Raw genomic sequence first — 22,329 nt, forward strand, 5'->3', positions numbered from 1 at the left:
TCCTTCCTCCATTCTTGCCCCCCCAACCCTAACTCTAACCCTAACACTAACCCCTCCCACCCCCCATTATGTGTCATCATCCACTTATTAGCGATATCATTCGTCCTTTGTTTTTTTGAGATTGGCTTATCTCACTTAGCATGATATTCTCCAATTTCATCCATTTGCCTGCAAATGCCATAATTTTATCATTCTTTATGGCTGAGTAATATTCCATTGTATATATATACCACAGTTTCTTTATCCATTCATCAATTGAGGGGCATCTAGGTTGGTTCCACAATCTGGCTATTGTGAACTGAGCAGCTATGAACATTGATGTGGCTGTATCTCTGTAATATGCTGATTTTAAGTCCTTTGGGTATAGGCCAAGGAGTGGGATAGCTAGGTCAAATGGTGGTTCCATTCCAAGCTTTCTACGGAGTCTCCACACTGCTTTCCAGAGTGGCTGCACTAATTTGCAGCCCCACCAGCAATGTATGAGTGTACCTTTCTCCCCACATCCTCGCCAACAGCTGTTGTTGCTTGTATTCTTGATAATCGCCATTCTAATTGGGGTGAGATGGAATCTTAGGGTGGTTTTGATTTGCATTTCTCTTATTACTAGAGATGTTGAACATTTTTCCATATGTTTGTTGATTGCTTGTAGATCTTCTTCTGTGAAGTGTCTATTCATTTCCTTAGCCCATTTGTCGATTGGATTATTTGTAGTCTTGGTGTCGAGTTTTTTGAGTTCTTTATAGATTCTGGAGATTAGTGCTCTATCTGAAGTATGATTGGCAAAGATTTTCTCCCACTCTGTAGGCTCTTTCTTTGCATTGCTGATAGTTTCCTTTGCTGAGAGAAAGCTTTTTAGTTTGAATCTATCCCAGTTATTGATTCTTGTTTTTATTTCTTGTGCTATGGGAGTCCTGTTGAGGAAGTCTGGTCCTAAGCCGACATGTTGAAGCTCTGGACCTACTTTTTCTTCTCTAAGATGCAAGGTCTCTGGTCTGATTCCGAGGTCCTTAATCCATTTTGAGTTTAGTTTCGTGCATGGTGAGAGATATGGGTTTAGTTTCATTCTGTTGCATATGGATTTCCAATTCTCCCAGCACCATTTGTTGAAGAGGCTATCTTTTCTCCATTGCATATTTTTGGCCCCTTTGTCTGGTATGAGAAAATTGTATTTATTTGGGTTTGTGTCTGTGTCCTCTATTCTGTACCATTGATCCACCTTTGTATTTTGGTACCAATACCATGCCGTTTTTGTCACTATTGCTCTGTAGTAGGGTTGAAAATCTGGTATTGCGATACCCCCTGCTTCACTCTTTCTGCCAAGGATTGCTTTAGCTATTCTGGGTTTTTTATTCTTCCAGATGGATTTCATAATTTCTTGCTCTATTTCTGTAAGGTACATCATTGGGATTTTAATTGGAATTGCATTGAATCTGTATAGCACTTTTGGTAGTATGGCCATTTTGACAATATTAATTCTTCCTAAGAACTCATTTTTATTTTCCTTTTGAGACACTTGATATTTTTGAAGAAAATAGGCCAGTGTTCTTGTAGGATCTCATACAACCTAGAGTTGTCTTTTTATTTCCTTATGATTCAAATTATATTAAACATTTGTGTTGAGAATATTGCAAGCTGGGCACTGTGGTGCACACCTATAATCCCAGCAGCTCTGGAGGCTGAGGCAGGAGGATCACAAATTCAAAGCCAGCCTCAGCAACTTAGTGAGACCCTAAACACTTAGTGAGATCCTATCTCAAAGTGAAAAATTAAAGAAAGGGCTGGGGATGTGACTCAGTGGTTAAGGGTTCCTGGGTTTAATCCCCTGTACCAAATCAAACTGCATAGATAGGGGGGGTGTTTCCTATTACTTCCCCTTAAAAAGGGCACCAACTTGCCCGTTCTTATCTGGTTAACCACAGATCTCTGTTGTAGGAAAATTTTCCCTTTTTTCTTTTCTTACTTGCTTTTCTTTTTTATTGTTTGTTTTTTTATTTATTTTCTTACATAACACCAAGCCAGTTCCTATGTCATTTGAAACATTTTCATGAGTATTTGAGCACTGGCTTTCTTTTCTTCTTAACAGTTATTTATTTATTTATTTTTTAACCTTTCCTACTTTGGACCTAGAATTAGTCATTTCTCCAAGGATTTTTGAACCCAGGGGGACTTAAGCTATGAGCCACATCCCCAGCTCTTTTTACTTTTTCATTTTGAGACAGGGTCTTGCTGAATTGCTTAGGACCTCACTAAGTTGCTGAGGCTGGCCTTGAACGTGTAATCCTCCTGCCTCAGCCTCTTGAGCCACTGGGATTACAGGCGTGCACCACTATACCTGGCTGGTTTCTTTTAGTGAGGATTGACATTTAAAAATCAAGATTTGGTACCAGCATATTCATTGATAAAGGGCTGTTATTTTCTTTTTAAAATTTATTTTTTATTGTGGCAAATAACACATACTATAAAATTTATGAAGAAAAAACTGTGCACTTCTGAGTGCACAGTTAGGGCTGTCATTTGTTTTAGGTATTTTTAGAAAACCCAGAATACATATGAACATAAATAGAAATACTATCTTATTTGCATGTGTATCTGTGTGTGTGTATTATGTTTGTTATTTTAAATTATAAGCTCATAGTGGTATTGTAGGACTTTTCTTCCCCACTGTCCCGTTCCATATTTACATATTTCATTTCCCACAATGAGAACCTTGGTTTTCGGCAGTTTAAACATATTTACTAATTGCCTTATGTGTATTGCACACAAACTAGTTTGAATTACTATACCAACACCATTGCCAGTAAAACCCACCGTGTTCAAGATTTTTGTGTTTTTTGCTTTTAGACTATATCTCACCAAAGATGTGTACGAATTCCTTTCACTAAGATTATATTGTAAGAATACCATGTTCAAAAGTTATTTGAATTATTTTTTTCTGACTTTTTATGATGTTCAGCTATTTGTTTCCTTCTTTGGAAAACTTAGCTTTATTATCTGAACTGAAAAATGTTTGCATGGTTCAAAGCTCCCTCCCACAGACCCTGCGTTCTTAACCTACACTTTCGTCATTCACCCATTCATTTACAATGAGAAACGAGTTCAGTTCTTGATATTGAAGTATAGCAGTGAGCTGGAAAACAAGGTCTCTTTCTACTCCGGGAAAATAGGAAACAAACGAATGTAAAGGAGAATTTCAGTAATTCATAAGAACTATGGAGAAAATTTAGCTGAGATAATAAGATATAGACTAATAAGTTCGGTGGAGAAAATTTACAATAGTAAGATGCAGACTAATAGGGGCAGAAAGAGTTACTTTTGATTAGGAAATGAGCTCTTCTGCGGTGGCTTTTGCACAGAGATCTCAGTATAGCAAAAGAAAGGAATTGTCAAGCCATGTAAGGAGCACCACCCTCAGGCCACAACAGTGAGTGAGAGCAATAACCGTGGGAGGCAGAGCAGGGAGGCTCTCCTGACCTCCAGAGAGGGAGGCAAAGGCTACAGGAACCAGCTAAGGTTTGATTCCAAGTCATAGGAAGCTGGGGAAGTTGTATTAGAGAGGTGAGATCTGACTAATATTTTTCAGGGATCATTCTAGTCGCTGTATGGAAAAGGGACCACAGGTGAGCACAGGTGCAATGAGGCAGGCCCAGGGCGACAGCGAGAGGCCACTGAAGTGCAAGGGAGGACCCAGGCTTAGACCCAGGCAGTCACAACAGGAAGTGAGGAGGTGGGGTACAGTTATCAAAAGATGTCCTGTAAAAAAAAAGTTGTTTTTGCAATCAAATGTTCTGGTTATAATAAAATGAATTTGTTTTGTATTAAAATTCATGAGAAATAAATCTTAATTTTTTTTTCTGACTTGAAACAAGCTCAGATTCACAGTAAAATGACAAGCACAGTACAAATTACTGATTTTTTTCCCCTGAATAAGTTGGTGGCAGCATGATCTCCCACACTTAACACCTCATAGTCTTTCCTATGAACAAGAGCATTTTTACATACTTGCAAGGAAGCCATCAAAATTAGGGAACTAATATTGTTTTATTACTAAGCTTTGAGTCTCAGACTCAGTTGTTTCCAGACTGTTCTCTTTAGAAAATCCAAGTACGAATCACATGCTGTAGATAGTTGCCACATCTCAATAAACCGTGTCCATCCCCAGCAGTTCTTTGGTCTTTCCTTGACTGCATGACCCAGATGATGTTGATGATTTCGGGTCAATTATTTCGCAAAATTTTCCTCAACACAGATTCCTCTGGTGCCTTCTCATGACTAGGTTTTCATTTCATGCTTCTTTGGCGGCAATATCATGGCAGGGATGCTGTGTTCTTATTGCACTCTATCTAATTTTTATGCATCTCATTTCCGAGGCTATTCCCTTCACTCCCTTATTTAAGATAGTGTCTGCCAGGCTTTTTTTACTGTAAATTACTGCTTTCGCCTTTGCAACGAACATGTATTTTGTTGGGAGTTACTTTGAAACTGTGAAAATATTCTCTTACGTGTGACTCTCCATTTATTAATTTCTACAGTTGCATTAGCATGGACTTGTGGCTTCCCCTTTTATTTGATAGGTTATAACACATTACTATCATTATTTGGGTTGCTACTAAATTACTCTGGATTTGATCAGTAGGCGCCCCTTCAAGCCGGCTTCCGTGTCCTTTTCTGAGCACTTTTTTACTTTCTGGCACCAAAAGATGTTTCAAGTTTATCTTGTATTTTTACTGCTTCAGTTCTAAAATCAGTCCTTTTCAAAGGAGTTTTATTTCCTTTTAGTGGGGAAAGAAGTTAGAAGTCAAGATGTAGGTGCTCCTGTGTTCATTGTTACTGGGCTCTGACGTGTCCACTCACTGGGTGAAGCTACAGAATACGTGTGCGCAGGCCCACACCTTCACACCTGTCTATATCTATCTAATCTAGCAATCTGTCTAGAAAACCATGTCCCCAGACTGGCCTCTCCATTCTCTCTCATTCCCCCTCCCCTTTTTTTCTCTCTTTGTCTATCTTAAAAAACCATATACTTACACTGATACCTATAATTTTATTATGATAACACAAGATTTGGTCTTTTTTTTTTTTTCTTTTTCTACATTCTCAACCCCTTTCTCTGAGAGTGAGAAAACTGGCCACAATTGCTTTTAGTATATTTATGAATTTTCTCCATTTCCATGTATGTTCTAGTCTGCTGCCCCTACCCCATCTCAGCCCACCTGGATTCCAACGCCCTGCTCCAGGTATCCCCTTTCCCACCTCCTCACCCTCACATGCCTGTGAGGTGCTCTCTATCTACCTGTTTGGATCCCAGCACCATGTAATGGGTTACCGCTGTTGCGTCAACTCTGACTCCAGGACCAAGCAACTGGTGCATGACCCCCATATTTCTACCCCCCATATATAGACACCACTTATACCCAGCCTAGGCTTCACCAAAGTGGTCAGTCATTCCCACTCTCTGAATTGTGTAGACACTCTCCTCACTGAACGGCCATATTGGAGACCCCTGCATGAACATCCTTCTGACTTAGCTCAGGCTTCCGTACGCTAGTCAGCACCATCACTCCCCATGAGAATGCTCTGCCCACACTCTTCAGGTTTTAGGACCCCATCCCATTCAGGCCCCATTGCCCACTGTGGGTAGCTACACACGTGGGGTCCTCACCATCCTGGGCTTCAGCATTATGCTCTGGGCCATCATGGCTGACTGCTCCCCCAAGATTTGAATGCCCAGCTTAGCTTCTCCTGGCAGCACTTACAGAATTGCTCAGGAAGGAAAGAGAAAGAGAAGGAGAGGGAAAGAAAGAAGAGGAGGAGAGCATTGGGGGAGGAAAGGGGGAACAAGAGAACTTAAAATGTTCTGAGGTTAGGTAAAGTCACATGGTGAAAAGCTGTTTGAACAAGCACATTACGCAACAACCAAATTGAGTTCACAATACTTTTAAGGACAAAACCATAAAATAAAACTTACAAAGCTGAAGAGTATGATTTTGCTGAGAAAAATTCCTACAATTTAATGAAATTATAGAGAACTCATACTTATTGCTTACAACTAAACTTTAAAGAGATTTCATAGTTTTAAAAATGACATTTTATAAAATCTTTCAAAACAGTGAATATGAAACATTGACCATCTTTGTTTTCCAAGAAATGCATTGTGAGTTTAAGAAAAAGCAGGAACACATTTGGAATGCTTGCATATTTCCAGAGGAAATCTTAGAGGAAAATAAATATCAGCCCAATATAAAAAATAAGGAGTCTGGGCACCATTATGGAGAAAAACACCAACACCTACTACTTTTATTACCAATGAAATAAAATTTTGCTTCCAGATTAAATTTTGTTCCCTCTTTCCATCAATACAAACATCACTGTCTTCCCTGCCATGTGCTTTGCATTTGTAAAATGCCATTGGTCAGGGAAGAAAGTGTTGTTTTCAAAAGTATCAACAGCTCCAGGCAGGAAGAGAGCGAGGTGCGTGTTTAAGAAAAGAACGTCTCCCTGCATTCTAGAGTTTTCTCTCATTCCCCCCAAACAATCAAGGTTTGGGAAATGACTAAGGTATGAAAGTGAAGGCAGGAGAAAAAACAATCCTAATGTGAAAGTTATGTGGAAGTTGGTATGGGGAGGAGTCACCCTGGTAGTTACTGCTTAAAAAATTCTTGTTCAGTAATAAACTTATATTCTTCAGGTCTTCAGGTTCTAAAACTGAAAAAAAAGTATAAAAGGAATGCTGCCGTAAATCTCAAAAGATTCTGACTTCAGATCTACATAAGCAATATGAAGTGGAGAATTTAGGTGATTTGAACAATTGAATTTCTAACACATCTGCCTCAGTTCTTTGGTGTTTATTGAGAATACATTCAGGCTCTGGGCTAATTAGCTTAACTGTCTTCCTTTTATGGCATTAGGAGCAGCTCTGTTCCTACAGCTTTATAGGACTCCAAGCCTTCAAATTACACAGGTGCCTCAGGACTCCTGGACAAAATCCTGGATGGCACCAAGTGGACAGTCTTTCTTCTAGGTGCTGCAAGTTCAGACTCTCAGCAAATTGGCATAATCCTACTTAAAGTTTAGCTGAGTGATGGGAAGTTTTAATACAGTATCAGAGAGAGGGACAATTATTTAGGGCAAAAAGTCGTCTTAGGACAACCTAGAAATTTGCTGAAGGTGGGAATTGTTGTGCAAGTGATTTATTAAGGTCATGCTCTTGGAAGACAATTAGTGAGGGAGTGAAGGAAGAGGATGAGAAAGGGAGGAAAGCTAAGTATGGTTTCAGATCTAGTCTCATCCTGATGCTGAAAGGCAGTCTAAAGAGTTGGTCTGTATTCCTTGAAGGAAGGGAGCAGGGTTTGGTATCCTCTGTACCATTTGTTGGCTCTGGAGTGTCCAGGACATGGGGAAGTAACTCCCAGGACATCTCAGGAAGCTGCTCCTATCTCCCAAGGACAAATCGTGGAGAAGTCTTCAGGAGTGGCCTTTAGTAACAGTGTTGTAAAATCTGGTTAAAAGGATCCTGGGTGTCTGAATGGAGCATTAGCAGAATCTCCTTTGTGTTGCTCAGTTCTTATTCCAGCTTATCACAGCTTCGCAACACTTTTAAACTTTGGGAAAACTTGTAAGAAGTGGGTTTGTGGAATGGGTTACAGTCCCTACTGCTACACTGGTTCTGAGATTAAACTAGAATATCCATTATCTCTTTCTTTTACCACCCATTCTTGATTCCTTTTGCCCACAGTCTGCTGGCCCAGGTGGCTTCCCTGAGAGAAGTGATATCCCTGATCTCTATCAGGGATAGAGATGATAATTTGGAGAAGATTATTTCAGGACAACCTAGAAAAGCAAAAGATGATGATCCTTCTGCAAAAGATGCCTACGGAAGACCCAGTGCCTCCTTTCTGTGGCTTTTGAGCCCCTTTTATCATACCCTTATCAGGTCTTGGTCATGATGGTGGCCACAGTAAAATGGTGCCTGAAAATCTCAACAGATGGGGCCACCAAAGTGCTGCCCAACTGCCTATATTCTTTCTTTCCTGCTTTATATATCAGCCGTCCTACCTTCTCACAATGATGGGGGTCAATTTCCCCTGTCAGTGTGGCAACTCTTTCTTTGCACAAAGAAGTGACCTGGTGGCAACCAAAGCTTTAGGTTTAGTGTGATTCTTCTTTTTGTCCCCCTGGTGAAAGAAAGTGTCTTCCAGGAATCAGAGGCTAAAATTGTTCAAGTTGATCACTGGCAGGGATGGTAAATGGGGTCATTTCTACTTATACCCTCTGGATACTAGAGCTATATCGTCTAGCTTTGGGGGACAAAAAGATCAGTAAAATAGTCGTTGGTTAAAATTTGATGCTATATCCTAAAGAATGGTTTTCCACCCTAGTATAAATGTCCTTTTCAAGTTGGTGCCTCAGCTATGTCTTTAAGAGATGACTGTACTGTGTTATTCTAGCAGTAGTGTCTAAATATTATAACCATGTGGTTATGGTATGGCAGAAGATTCCCTGGTCAGTGCCCACTGTTGTATCCCTTTTGCCATAGAGGGTATTCCTTGATCCATGGTAATGTTATGCAGGATACTAATATAAATATTCAGACAGTGGGACTGGCTGAGGCTTTGAGGGTAGTAAAGGCAAACCCATCCTATTTGTCCTGTTTATGAAAAAGAATTGCTCCTTCTAGGATAGAGAGGCTCGTCTTAAAATGCATTGTGTTGGTCTTGCCTTAGGAAAGAGGCAATGTTTTAGGAACTGTCAAGCAACATGACTTCAATTTCCTGGGAACAATACTCCAGAAAGGTTGCTAGGAGCTGTTACCAATGGCACCAGCAGCATTCAGGAAAACAGGCTTCTGAGCTTCCCCCCCCCTCCCCAGTGGTGTTGGGGACCAAATCCAGGGCCTCATGCATGCTAGGCAAGCACTCTACCAGTGAGTTACATCCCCAGTCCCAGCATCTGGGCTTTTCATCTCATCAGGGGAGAACTAGGGATGGTATTCTTAGATGGTGACAAAAGCCAGCCTGGTAAAGTAATTGAGTGTAAGCATGCCAAGAGGAAGCCATGGCCAACTTGGGAGCTAACGCCCAGTCTGAAAAGGAAGTGCCAACTTATTATTGCTGCTGATGTTGCCAGATCTTCCACTTTCTCATGAGAATCTAAAAATCTAGATTTATTTTCATGCAAAATCTGTCAACTTTCAAAATGTTGACAATCATATCATTGGTTTTATTAGAATAGAAAACAGATGAAATACTCAAATTAGGATAAATGGATGAGGGAGGATGGTGGAGAATGAATCTGCAGAAACAAGTGGAAGTTATCTAACACAATGGCCAATTCAGTTTTTTGAAAACACTGTTGGCCAAGAGCATGCAGACATTATATTAGTCTGCTTTGACTGTCACAGAAAGGTACCATAGAATGGGCTACTAAAATAAGGAAAAATTATTTTCTCACTTTTCTAGAGGCCAGAAGTCTAAGACCAGTGTGCCAGCATGGTTGGATTCTGGTGAGGACTCTTGTCCTGGTTTTCAGACAGCTGCCTTATTGCAGAATTCTCCCTTGGCCTTTGTTCTGGTGCATACAGATGGAACAAGTGATCTCTCTGTCATCTTCACATAAGGACAATAATCCTATCAAATCGGGACCCCAACCATATGATCTCACTTAACCTTAGTTTTACTTCTTTGAGGCCCATCTTCAAATAAGCCATAGCAAAGATAAGAGCTTTGACATATAAATTCTGGAGGAACAAAAATATTTAGTCCATAACAGGAATCAAATTTAAAAACTTGGATAAAACCAAATTGAACAAATGAAACACGTCCTCCTGCTAGCAGTAGAAACACCCATGTTTGACCTTGACACAACTAGCAACTACCTACTGCCATATAAAGTTGGCACTATGTAGTCTGTTGCATTTATGTTATCCCAAGCTGTGAGTCGGTTAGACAACATTTGGATCACAACATTGGATTTACTGTTTAATTGATTACCCTAAGTTTTCACCTATAAAAAGAAGTAATGAGAAATCGCAGAAGGTTGTAGAATTGGAAAATAGTTTGCAGAGAGCTTTTTTATTTGAGATGAATTGTCTGGTTCAACAAGTATTGACCTAGTAATTTTCATGCTCTTTTTGACTTCAAACTGAGCTCTGCATTCAAAAGTGATATGCAGAAGAACAGAGAGTGAAAAACATATAGAACTGAGAATGGAAATTGGGCAGGTTGTCACTATCTGTGTCAGAGCAAGTGAAGAGGCTCCAGGTGATGTACGTATTCTAATAGGACTTTCAATCTGAAACAAAAAGGGGCTTAATGAACCTAGGGCTTTGCTCCTTCAGCAAACAAAAGTAATTGCTTTTTATCTATATTAATATCAAAGTGTGGTTCACAAAGTCTTCAGCAAGTTCATGTGGGAGCTTGTTAGAAATGTAAAATCAGGAGCCCTATCCCAGACCCGCTGCACCAGAAACTCCAGGGATGGGGCCCAACAATCTGTTTTATCAATGCCTCCAGGTGATTCTGGTATAGACTGCAGTTATGAGAACTTTTATGATTTGGATATGAGATGTCCTCTAAAACCTCCTGTTAATGTAGGAATATTCAGAGGTAAAATGATTGGATTGTAATAGCTGTAACCAAATCAGTCCATTCTGGTTTGAATGGACTGACTGTGTGATAATTGTAGGCAGGTAGGGTGTGGCTGGAGGAGGTGGGTCACTGGGGGCATGCCCTGGAAGGGTTGTTCCTCCTGCATCCCCTTCTCTCTCCCTGATTCCTGATCCTGCTATGATCTGAGGAACTTTCCTTCACTGGGCCCTTCCCCCATGATGTGCTACTTTACCTTGGACCCAGAGTAATGGAGTGTACTGTCTGTGAACTGAGATCTCTAAAACCATGAGCCCCAAATAAATGTTTTCCACTCTAAGTTGTTCTTGTCAGGTATTTTGGTCACAGTGATGCAAAAGCTGACTAAAATAAGAACCATTGTAGTATATTTACAAGTTGATAGAAAGTGATGGACTCAAGAGGAGAAGGGGAAGGAGCTGACATTTTACTGAGCTGTTACAATGTCCTGAGCACCTTTTTAGGAGTCCAGTAAGAGTATCAGGATAGAAGTTCACGTCTATCCAACTTCAAAGACCATGTATTTATTGTTTAGTCAAATTCCCTTCTTAAAGTGTGTATGGAGTGTCTGTTGGATCAAGTACTTCATATATATCTTATTTAATATTTATAAAGATATCCACAGGGAGGCTTTATTGTTCCTGTTTTAGATGGAGAAAACTGAGCTTATAAAAGTGGAGTCACTTTCTCATGCAGCATAACTTTTAAGTGGCATGGCTGGGATTCACACTCAGTTCAGATTGCCACAAAGCACAGGTTCTCACCTTGTGTTCCTACACCAAGTTGTTTCTTTGATTTTTAAGATCTACTTCTGGTTGCCATTGCCTATCTACTGCCAATCTGTTTTCTGTGTTAGAGATCTGATCTTGCTCAGCTCTCATCCTGATCTGAGCCACAGAGCACAGGAAATGACTTGAATGACTCTTCTCCCAACTCTCCCAAGGATGGTACTCAGCTCCTGCCAGGAAAAATGCACTGTGTGTGGGGGGAGCAGTGGCGGGTGGAGGGGACAACCCATTACGCACAATGGAAGCTTTGAGCATTAGAGCCCACCTCTTATGCAGAACCCCCTTGGAGAAAGCCTAGAAGACATATGGAAAACCCGTCTTACTAACCCATCTGGCAATTCGCTTTACTCTCTTATTTCCAAGTTCCTCTCTGAATATCTTCCTTCAATCAGAAAATGTGCTCAAAGAAAGCACAGCATAATTGAGAAAACACTGAGCTGGGGGTCAGGAGTTTCAAAGTCAACACCTTTGCTAGGTAGTGGATCCACTTGATAATGAAAGAAACCATGCTGAATTACGTTTTCTTTTTGGTATACTGAGGGACCTCAGAATGAAATAAGGACTGAGCTGTTTATGACTCTTTATTGGTCAGCCTCTTTCCTTCACAGGGAAAATGTGGACTGGATTAATGAATATACAGGCCCACTATATCCAGCTGTACATTCTACTGTGTACAAGAAGAAGTTAAGCACTGTCAAATGGGCTTTCTTCATTCCAAAGTGGATAGAAGGAAATGAATAAGAGAACATGCATGTTTCATTACGGTGTATATATATCTTTACCTGGGACTCTGAATATTACTACATCTGATTTTCTTCTTGGCAGTCACAGTTATTTCTTTAGGTGGTATTTTTGGAAGGATCTTTGTTCACAGAGTATTTTCATTTAGGATTCAAGTTAGGATATGGATGAGGGTTATGGTTTTCCCAAAGTTCTTACAATGTCTTCAAGATGCCCTGAATCTAGCCTATTTGTAGCACTTAATTTGATCCAGTTCAATTCAATTCAACCAACTTTACTCTTCAGTGTTTTATCATGAGCACACCCCATGAACATTACATTAACTAGAAAGCTAGCTAGAAATTCTAGCAGAAAAGGTCAATATCATGAGTGAAGAGGTGTTATAGTGTAATATTCTTTAGTGGGAAACTCCATTTTGGAGTAGGGTCTATCCTTGTCTTGAGAAATATGCATGATATTAAAATTTTTGTGTTTTGAAAGCCCTTAAATGAGGAGCCATTTTTGCTTGGTTTCTTTAAAAGACGTTTCTCCCAGAAAGAGTAAAAAGTACTGCCTTTTAAAATCATTCATCAACTATCAGTCTATACCTTCATAAAATTTTCTAAAACTTCATAAAGAAAAGTTAAAATATACAGCTCAAGCAAGCCTAGGCAAATGTTGCATATTTTGATAGAAAATTAGTCAAAATAGACCTAAAGAATGTTCCAAATCTCTATCAACTGGGTTGGTTTGTAGGTTCAGCACAGGAGGATTTAAGTGACCAAAGGGAGGGGCAGGGAAGGACTAATCTAACAGTTAACTGCTTGCAGCTGCTATCTTAGAACCAGCCAATACAGATTCATAAACAGTATAGTCTTTGTTTCATGCTGAGGTCCTTCAGTAGACAGAAGAGAGGATGCAATTTAGTAAAGTTACTTTCAGCCTGGGACAATTAGGACAAAACTTAAAATTTATGGAAAATAAAGAATAAGAGAGTATGAGTATGAGCAAGAATTAATGTTCAGAATTAAATGGAAGGATCTCTTATTACCATTACCCAGCTAACCAGTCATAATATTTACATACCAATAAATACTTCTAAGGCATTTAATCTGTACAGATATCAGGTCAATATGAGTGTGAATTTTTTTACTAACATTGCAAATGTATGAATTAGCCAAAACTGTCTAAAACTCTCTCAAAATTTGCTTTCCTTCTCTTTTTAAGACATGATTAACTAACTGTGAGAGTCAGACTATGCAGGCATGATTACCAAGTATATGTATGTCACAGAGAGTTCTATTTTGATTAAGTAAAATTTACAACAAAGTTTTTCTGGCATGTTGAAAATAAAATGATTTTAATTGGGTTAAATGATACATACAAATGATTATTAGTTAATAGTAGTTACCATTTTAGTTTTTACTATTAATTCTGGTATTCATTCATTAATTCGATAAGTGTCTGTTGAATACTTACCATGGATCATGCACCATGCCAGGCAATGAAATTTTAAGTAATAAGAGTAATAATAGTTAACATCTTTGACCTTTGCATATCAGTGGAAGAACAAACAGTAAACAAATAATTAAGTAGAACTGGTGACTTTTAAACTGAGACTCAAAAATGAGAAGTCAGCTATTATGAGGAATGAGAGTGGAATCTTCTAGGCAGCTAGTGATGACAGAGGCTGATGGGGTGGAGTTAGGTGAGGAAGAGAGGTGCAGGAGGGAGGTAGGAGGGATAGGCCATGGGGGCTTTGTATAATTTGGGAAAAGTTTGAAATTTACTCAAATACAATGGATACACCTTAAAATGTTTTTAATAACATACTTGTTTAAAAACAATTGCTGCTGGCTGCATGGTGGTGTGCACCTGTAGTCCCAGTGACCTGAGAATCATGAGTTTGAGGTCAGGCAACATAGTAAGACTTGATCGAAAGGAAAAAAAAAAATCACTGTTATGGTTTGACTGTGTCTCTCAAAGTTGACACGTTGGAACTTGCATCCCATGACTGTGGTGTTGGGAGGTGTGGGTGAGGGGATGTGTTTGAGTCAGGGGGCACCAATGGATTAATTCTGTTACTGTTGGAGTAGATTAATGATTGCTGAAATGGGTTTCTTATAAAAGGATGAGTTTTTGTTCTCTCTTGTCCTCTCTTTGCTCTTCTGTCAGCATTTAATCTCAGACTTCCCAGTCTCTAAAACTACGAGGCAATAAATTTCTGTTCTTTGAAAACTACCTGGTTTTGCATATTTTGTTATAGCAGCACAAAACAGAGAAAGACAATCACTCTGGCCAACTACGTGGAGAATGGGCTTGAGGGGACCTTCTATTGAAGAAATAATACTACATATTAGGTGAGTATTTTAGTAATGCAGGTGGGAAATAATGAATGAGGATATATTCTGCAGGTAGATCATCTGAATTTTCCCAGGATGACTCCCAGATTTCCAGCTTTAGTTATTGGATAGAAAATGATGGTGCTATTTCCTAAGATAGGGACTACAGGATGGAGGTTAGGCTTTTTAGTATTAAGAGCTCTATTTTGGGTGAGTTATTCAACTGGAGATAATAATAGATGGATGGATGTTCAAGTTTAAGTCATTACACTTACTCCATTCATATCTATTCCCATAGATTCCAGACTTCGCAAAAGTAGGATTCTGTGGCATCTTCTTCACTTACCTTCTCTGCAACTCAAGTTCTCCTCTACTCATGTGCCCCACGAGTCAGCCTATTCCTTGTCTCAACAATGACTCTAAGTTTCCAGAACTCAAGACCAGTGGCAGTGGATTGCTTGGGGAGGAAGAAGGTGCGGCTGTTTTTGCTTGCTGAAGAGAACTGGGGCAGTATGGAGCAAACCAAGATGGGTGGCACAGAAGGTTGATGTGGAGCACACGATTCAAATGGACTTTACGCCCCAGGCATCTTAGGGCAGAGGAATGAGAGGGAAAACGTCATGAATTAAATGTCCTGAAACTATTTTAAGTAGGTTTTTATCTTTCTAAGCTGTCTAAAACTAAGGCTTAGTAATAGAATTTACTACATGGTAGACAAGAATCAGTTAAACAGCAACCCTCTGAAAAAAGCCACATAAAATGTTGCTGGGGGAACATGGGGTGGAGGGGGAAGAACTTTTTGGGACTTAGGTTGAATTCATTCTGGAAGTTGTTGCCTCCCCATCTTGGGTTTGAGGGAGGGGTATGTGGTGCTCCTTCCAGCATATGGACAGGATAAAGGAAGCCTTTTCACAGACTGGAGGAATGGATGGCCTTCCACCTCTTTAAGGACTTGTGAAATAGCAATCGGGTAGAGGGGGCTGAGCATTCCCAGAAACATGGTGGATGAAAGGTCTGCCAGTTTGTCTGGGCTTTGCATGATTGGCTACAGATGGAGAATCCATGCCCGTAACATGTCTACTGTTGAACAGAAAAGTGATTGTTCTTCACAGATTTGCATGAGATGTGGAAGAAATTGCCAGATGACACAAAGCTGGAGTGAGCTTGGAAACAGGTGACCTGAATAGGAGCCAGTGTGGTCTCATTGTCTTGGCTGCAACTGACCACAAGTTTCATCAATAATTCAGTGAGGAGGAATAGACCTTGAGCTCCAAAAATGATGTGAAAGTGTTTAAAAAACAGTAAGTTACTGGAAACCTCAATGGTGAAGGAGGAGAAAGGAATAGAAAGGAAATTTACAAATGCAAATGACAAACTTTTTTTTTTTTTCGTTTTTTTGCAGTGCTGGGGATTGAACCCAGGGCCTTGTGCTCACAAAGCAAACACTCTACCAACTGAGCTATATCCCTAGCCCACAACAAACTTCTTGAATAGGCTTTATGAGTTTCTTCTTCATAGAGTATTTAGATGTTGTTATCTTGTATGTTCTTTTTTGTTGTTCTAAAGAGATATGTAGGTATGTCCAAAGTTTGCATAATCCCCTTCTTCTTTTCTCCTTAGGTAATCTATTTCTTAAGTCTTTCAAGGTCAAGGAGGCCTAGAGAAACTAGATTTTTGAATATCTGACTCAGGGGAAATGTTCAGGCAGCCATACTAATTGTGTGATTCATTGATGTCAACCATCTGACTGGATTCTCTTCTCCTACCATTACCCCATTCAAATTTTGTTGATCCCATTATGGCTGAACAGTAGGCAGGGAACCCATGCCCTGACTGGTTAGAACATCCTGTTTAAGGACTTTCGTGGTGGGGCCTTGGTTCTAGCTCATTACCAGGTAGGATGCTGGAATTATTAAGGTACTCACGGAGTTCCTTCTCAATCTTCTTACCTGAAATAGGAACTAAAACACATATGCAGGAGAATGAGAAGACTTTGAAGTCTAAGACTAAAATGTGATAACCTGAGTGAATGACCCAAAGCAAAAACTTCTATTATGTCCCTGCTGCCAAGAGGCTGCAATGTCTACGTTGGAAACTAGATTAGTGCAGAACTGAAAACAATGACTTGTTGGCTTGGGATCATGTACTTAACAAAAGAAAGCTTTTCTTGAATAAAATGTGGAGAGTGACATCAACTATTTGGATTATCTAGCTGCATTGCTGCAAGTTGAGCTTTTTTCCTGAAACCTTTTCCAAATGCTTTTGAATTAATTTGTATTATATCAACAAACATTTGAACAATAAGCCTGTTTCGTAAAACAATTCAAAAGCAAACAAATAAAAACATGCTGACCTTTTGGTTAGCTACATGATTTTGTTGACATTCCTCATGGTTTTAGGAGACTGTCCGTAATTGACATACTAGATCAAGTTTACAATGTAAAAAGGGGAAAAGAATGAAATAATGTCTTGTGAAGTTAAGAAGTATTAATAGTTTGGATTTCAAAACAATTTTCTTAATTAATTTAATCTGTATCATTTGCCCCTTGATCACTGGCTGGCTTTGTACCATGTTTTATGGTATCTATGTGTGATTGTGTTTGTGTGTGTGTGTATCTCTACCTAACTTATATATTAGATAGATTAGAAAATCTTTTTCGTTGAACTTGAGTTGTTCTTACATTTACCAAAAGTATAAAAAGGTAACGTCCTAAAAATATATATTTTTTACACTATCTTTCCCCTAATGTTTCGAAAAACATGTAGGTGGAGGATTTGACTTTATCTTAAGTGAATCATATCTGTGGACCCAACACTGATTCAGAATGAAAATGATTGTAGGAGATTATTCTCATTTTGACATGTTGAACTTAATATTCCAGAAGCTCTGGGCTGGTTCCCAACTGAGTCTGTGACTCATCCAGTCATGTTTTCCCCACAGGATGTGAGGAGGTGGTAAGTCTGAGGGCCTAGAACATCCCAAAGGCATTACTCCACCCAGGGTTCCAGGGCATAGATTGAGTTTTCCAAAATGCAGAGCAAAGATTAGTCCTTGTGTTCTTCTGTTCTCCCCAGCAGCTGAAATGAGGAACCACTGGAGAGATGGACACAATTTCCTCCTTTTCCACATAGTTGTCTAGTCTGCAGCTAACTATTCTAGCCCCATGCTTGTTGTTCAGTCCAGTCTTTTACTCTTTCTATAATAACTTATATGTGGTAGAAAAAGTATGTTGGAATTCTGTACAGATATATTAAGAAACTTGCAATCTTCGGTACAGGTAAAGATGTGCATGATGACATTGTAAGATCAATGTTATGGCTGAACTGCCCACCTCCCGCCCCCATTTATGTATTCAAGCCTTCATGTCTGTACTTCAGAATGTGACCACGATTAAAGAAAAGGTCTTTAAATAGGAGGTAGTTAATGAAGTCACAAGAGTTGCCGTTAATTCAGTCTGACAGGTCTCTTAATAAGAAAAGGAAATTTGGATACACAAAGAAACACCAGGCCTGTGTGGAAGCAGAGGGAAAACCATGTGGAGGCATAGCAAGAAGGCAGTCATTTGCAAGCTAAGGAGAGAGGCTGCAGGAGAATCAAACCTGCCCACGCTTTGTTCAGTGATTTCCCACCTCCAGAACTGTGAGAAAATAATTTCAGTTGTTTGAGACATTGGGGCTTTTTGTTATGGCAGCTGTAGTGAACTGATACAGCAGGATGGTGGGAGAAGCCCAGCTCCGAAGTACACAAATCTTGAGTATGACTTGCAGCACAACTGTGACCTTGAAGAAGTCGTTAGAACACTCTGAATGTCATTTCCTCATTTGTAAATTGGGGTAACAATAAGTGCCTATTAAGCTTTTCTCCATGATCAAATCAATGCATGTAGACAGTGTCTGACGTGAAGTGGGAACAGAGGAAATATTTAGGGAGGCAACTACCTGCTCGGGGAAAGGCAAGGGATTTTTGATGAATCAGACTTGGGTTTGAATTCAAGTTCTGCCTCTGAGTTGGGTCACCTCCAGCATATTAGTTAAAATTCCATTCCAGAGATCCTACCTGCTTAACACTTGGGGTGGATTAGGTGATCAAAACATTAGTTCTCCTTGAGGGCCCTGGTTACAGATGCAAGGTTGTGTATTGACAGTGTTTGCTGGGGGTGGAGTGAGAGATGGAGAGTACTGGAAGGATAAAGCTGTGATTGCAATATTTTTAATTTACATTTTGACCCTTTTCTCACTACATGCTGAGCAAATGGAATTGTCTTTCTGAAGGAAGAGCAACCAAACCTGAGCATCTGAGAGAAAGCTTTACCATTAGCCGGGTGCAGTGATAATTAGTAATCCTGTTCCAGAAGTGTCAAAGTGCCCAGGTGAAATCTAGTTACCAAACTCTTGATTTCTAGATGTAAAAGTCAGTTAGGGTAGGACTAAAAGAAGCAAAACTCTACATAAGTTATATGTACCCCCTGCCCAAAGGATACAAACCGCCAATAAACTGGGCATAGGGCCCAGATCTTAGTTCCAGCTACCCAAGAGACTAAGTTTTCAAACAGGTGGATTGCTTGAACCCACAAGTTTGAGGAACTATAGTGAGAACCCCATCTCTTTAAAAAGAATCACCATTCATTCTGCAATGAAGAGACAATTACCATTAATTTAGTACAGCTTTGCAGATATCTATGATTCTGTGTGTACTTATATTCATATCTACATAAACACTTTTTATGCATAGTATTTGAAAAATATCTTCCTTGCTTAACATTAGATGATAAACCTATTTCTATGTCATTAAATGAGAGAAAGTCTTGCATTTTAAGAATTTAATAGGATTTTAAAACAAATTCTTTAAAAACTTTGCTTTTAAAGGTCAAGATGTTCTGAATGCCCTTGTGATTGCTAACTTGCAGTTGCACAGAATGAATTGAAATAAACCAAATGTGTGAATGTGAGCTCATGAAAGTCGATAAAAATATAACATCTATTAGGGCTCTGGGTATTGGTGGGGGGATAAGAAAAGTGAAATATAATGAGGAATGCATTTCTACCTTAAATTTATTGAGAAAACTTTTTCTTTTTAGGGCCTGTTAGAGCATTATTCACCTACACAAGGATTCTTATCTCCCTTGGAATCAGTGTGTTTCCAGCATTGACTAAGGACTAGTACCTTGGACTAAGGCTCAAGAGAAATGATCCAGAGTTTAAAAAACAAAACAAAACAAAAAAACCCTTTAAAGCTTAACAATTGTAAAGAGAAAACTGATCTGTATTTTTGCAGTCCTTTGTAAATCGATGACTTTATGAAATTTGAGTTTCAAGAAAAATGATTGCAATTATAAATAAGCATTTTGTTTCTTATTAAAATAATGGAAATTTCTTGGAGGTTCTATTTTTAGATATAGTGATCACCATTCTGTTCATTAGAGATAAGATATCAATTGCCTCTCTCTCTTCTCTCTCTCTCTCTCTCTCTCTCTCTCTCTCTCTCTGCTCATGAAACAAAAGTAGCTCTTATGGAATCAAATACCCAGCTAGGAAAATGTGTCAGACTTACAGTTCAGCTGAGAAATAGGAAAAAGGTGAGGTCTGTTTAGCTTCTCAAATTTTTTTCCTTTTCCCTACTCCCAGATCTGTGAGTCACCATTCTGTGTGAAAAATATTTGGAGTGAGAATTATTCCTTGGCAAGTCATGTTACTAGACAAACTTCCCTATCGCTCAAAGAAATGACCCTTATCTCTTTCTTTGCTGGAAGAATGTCTTGCAGAGGCATTCAATCTACTCCAAAATCATTCCTTAGGCTTCCCAGGGATTGACTGCACTGCTCTCAAGTCATCATGTAAATACCACAACCCCATTTTAAAGAAAAGCGTGGCTGTTTATTTTCTTAATTAGTTGATGTTGGCCAATCCCATTCATTTGGTTTTACAAAGAGAATTCCTGACAAATAATTGTATTAAGAGCACTGATTTAATATCTTGATTCAAGAAGAAAATTGCCTAAATTTGAAAATTAAAAATATAAATGAATAGATAACATGTCATTTTGCCAGGAAGTATACCTATAGAAAATTATAATAACATTTCTTGTATCTGTTAAAAACATTAAGACTATCGGTCTGAGAATTTAATACATTTTTGACAATATGATGAATATGGTTTTTACAAATATGTACACACACACACACACACACACACACCCTGTTCTCATGTTTTTCACCCATGTCCCTCATTCTCCGCTCTCTAACAAGCTAGTGTGACTTAACTAATGTCAGGCCTCAAATAAAGTTTGCACTGACATTCTATTTGACTTTAGAGTAGGAACTGAGATTTTTAATTGGTTCTTTTTAGTCATACATGACAGTAGGATCTATTTTGATATAATTGATATAATATACAAGCATGGAATATATCTCACTCTAATTAGGATCCCAGTCTTGGGGGTGTACACAATAGTGAGATTTACTGTGGTATATTCCTTTATGTATATAGGAAAGTTATGTCAGATCCATTTCATTGTCTTTCCTAATCCTATCCCTTCCCTTCTCTTCATTCATTTTGTCCGATCCACTAAACTTCTATTCTCCCCACTCCTTATTGTGGGTTATCATACACATATCAGAATATCAGAGAAAACATTTGACTTGTGTTTTCTAGGGATTGGCTTATTTCACTTAGCATAATAGTTTCCAGATCCATCCATTTACCAGTGAATGTCATAAAGTCATTCTTTCTTATGACTAATAGTCCATTATATATACATTAATATATATATATAAATATATATAAATATAAATATATATATAAATATAAAAATTTCTTTATCCATTGGTCTGTTGAAGGGCATCTAGGTTGGTTCCATAACTTAGCTACTGTGAACTGAGCTGCTATAAACCTTGCTGTGGCTGCTCCACTGTGGTATGCTGATTTTAACTCCTTTGGATATATACTAAAGAGTAGGATAGCTGGGTCAAATGGTGAGGAGCTGAGATTTTTAGTGGCCTGTTGATCAGTGAAGTCACTCTCACTCTTGCTCCACAATTTAATGTTTTTATTGTCAACATTAATTAGCATTAAGTGGAGGAAATTTATCATTTATCTATTCAAGGATTGATATTCAGAATATTGAGAGAATTAAAATTCAACAACAATCAAAATAAATAACCTGATCCAAAAATAGGCAAAGGACTTAAAGAGACAATTTTCCAAAGAAGATTCACAAATGGCCAATGGATGGCAAATGAAAAAATGTTTAATGTCACTAATCATTGGAGAAATGCAATTTAAAACTACAATGTGATATAAGTTCACAGCCATTGAGATGGCTACTATAAATAAAGCCAAGAAAATAGAACGTATCGTGGAAGATGTGAAGAAAACCGAAGGTCTTGTACACTATGGTGAGAATGTAAAGTAAGGCTGAAGTGGAAAATGGTATGGTTGCTCCTCAAAAGTTTATGAGCAGAATTACCACACTACATTACATTACTATGTCATGGTAGGCTTATATCCCCCAAATTGAAAGCAGGGTTTTGAAGAGATATTTGAACCATGTTCACAGAAGCCTTATTCAAAATAGTTAAAAGGTGGAAGGCACCCAAGTGTCCACCCACTGATGAATGGATAAGCAAGATGCATGTGGCATAAACACACAGTGGGGTTTGATTCAGCTTTAAGAAGAAAGGAGACCCTGTCATAGGCTCCAATATGGATGAACCTTAAGTGCATTATGCTATGTGAAATAAGCCAGTTACAAAAGAGACATACTGTGTGATAGCATTTGTATGAAACTGGGAAAGAAAGTGTAATAGTGGTTGCCAGGGTTGGGAGAGGGAAGAAAGGGGAGTTAATTTTTTTTTTTTTTTT

At 38.8% G+C, this 22,329-nt stretch overlaps 1 long non-coding RNA gene across 1 annotated transcript in view; it reads left to right on the top strand.

Moving 5' to 3' along the window:
* LOC124978978 (uncharacterized) overlaps window positions 1-14,487 on the top strand; it is a 59,758-nt gene extending 45,271 nt beyond the window's left edge. The window contains exon 3 of the long non-coding RNA XR_007107599.1: window positions 14,394-14,487. This is a non-coding gene — a long non-coding RNA (uncharacterized LOC124978978). The remainder of the gene's footprint in view (window positions 1-14,393) is intronic.
* Window positions 14,488-22,329: the final 7,842 nt, after the last annotated feature.

Source organism: Sciurus carolinensis, chromosome 3 (genome assembly GCF_902686445.1).
Source record: "Sciurus carolinensis chromosome 3, mSciCar1.2, whole genome shotgun sequence".
Classification (NCBI taxonomy): Eukaryota; Metazoa; Chordata; class Mammalia; order Rodentia; family Sciuridae; genus Sciurus; species Sciurus carolinensis.